Source organism: Megachile rotundata, unplaced genomic scaffold, assembly GCF_050947335.1.
Source record: "Megachile rotundata isolate GNS110a unplaced genomic scaffold, iyMegRotu1 scaffold0213, whole genome shotgun sequence".
Lineage (NCBI taxonomy): Eukaryota > Metazoa > Arthropoda > Insecta > Hymenoptera > Megachilidae > Megachile > Megachile rotundata.
Window position 1 is genome coordinate 239,610 of NW_027473510.1, and position 2,330 is coordinate 241,939.

Consider the following 2,330-nt stretch of genomic DNA (forward strand, 5'->3'; position numbering starts at 1 on the left):
GATAGAACGACAATTACTATACTCATTACTCTTATTATTATCAATCTAACTTATATAATTAGCCATGTTATGCTTATATGATCGATAGGACGACAATTACTATACTTATTACTCTTATTATTATCAATCTAACTCATATTATTAGCCATATTATGCATATATGATCGATAGAACGACAATTACTATACTCATTACTCTTACTATTATCAATCTAACTCATATTAATAGCCATATTATGCTTATATGATCGATAGAACGACAATTGCTATACTTATTGCTCTTATTATTATCAATCTAACTCATATTATTAAGCATATTATGCTTATATGATCGATAGAACTACAATTTCTATACTTATTACACTCACTGTTATCAATCTAACTCATATTATTAGCCATATTATGCTTATATGATCGATAGAACGACAATTGCTATACTTATTGCTCTTATTATTATCAATCTAACTCATATTATTAAGCATATTATGCTTATATGATCGATAGAACGACAGTTACTATACTTATTACACTCACTGTTATCAATCTAACTCATATTATTAGCCATATTATGCTTATATGATCGATAGAACGACAATTGCTATACTTATTGCTCTTATTATTATCAATCTAACTCATATTATTAGCCATGTTATGCTTATATGATCGATAGGACGACATTTGCTATACTTATTACTCTTATTATTATCAATCTAACTCATATTATTAACCATATTATGCTTATATGATCGATAGAACGACAATTACTATACTTATTACTCTTATTATTATCAATCTAACTCATATTATTAGCCATGTTATGCTTATATGATCGATAGAACGACAATTACTATACTTATTACTCTTATTATTATCAATCTAACTCATATTATTAGCCATGTTATGCTTATATGATCGATAGGACGACAATTACTATATTTATTACTCTTATTATTATCAATCTAACCCATATTATTAAGCATATTACGCTTATATGATCGATAGAACGACAATTACTATACATATTACACTCACTGTTATCAATCTAACGAATATTATTAACCATATTATGCAAATATGATCGATAGAACGACAATTACTATACTTATTACTCTTATTATTATCAATCTAACTCATATTATTAGCCATATTATGCATATATGATCGATAGAACGACAATTACTATACTTATTACTCTTTTTATTATCAATCTAACTCATATTATTAGCCATATTATGGTTATATGATCGATAGAACGACAATTACTATACTTATTACTCTTATTATTATCAATCTTACTCATATTATTAGCCATGTTATGCTTATATGATCGATAGGACGACAATTACTATACTTATTACTCTTATTATTATCAATCTAACTCATATTATTAAGCATATTATGCTTATATGATCGATAGAACGACAATTACTATACTTATTACACTCACTGTTATCAATCTAACTAATATTATTAACCATATTATGCAAATATGATTGATAGAACGACAATTGCTATACTTATTGCTCTTATTATTATCAATCTAACTCATATTATTAAGCATATTATGCTTATATGATCGATAGAACGACAATTACTATACTTATTACACTCACTGTTATCAATCTAACTCATATTATTAGCCATATTATGCTTATATGATCGATACAATGACAATTGCTATACTTATTGCTCTTATTATTATCAATCTAACTCATATTATTAGCCATGTTATGCTTATATGATCGATAGGACGACATTTGCTATACTTATTACTCTTATTATTATCAATCTAACTCATATTATTAACTATATTATGCAGATATGATCGATAGAACGACAATTGCTATTCTTATTACTCCTGTTATTATCAATCTAACTCACATTTTTAGCCATATTATGCTTATATGATCGATAGAACGACAATTACTATACTCATTACTCTTATTATTATCAATCTAACTTATATAATTAGCCATGTTATGCTTATATGATTGATAGGACGACAATTACTATACTTATTACTCTTATTATTATCAATCTAACTCATATTATTAACCATATTATGCAGATATGATCGATAGACCGACAATTACTATACTTATTACACTCACTGTTATCAATCTAACTAATATTATTAACCATATTATGCAAATATGATCGATAGAACGACAATTACTATACTTATTACTCTTATTATTATCAATCTAACTCATATTATTAGCCATATTATGCATATATGATCGATAGAACGGCAATTACTATACTCATTACTCTTACTATTATCAATCTAACTCATATTAATAGCCATATTATGCTTATATGATCGATAGA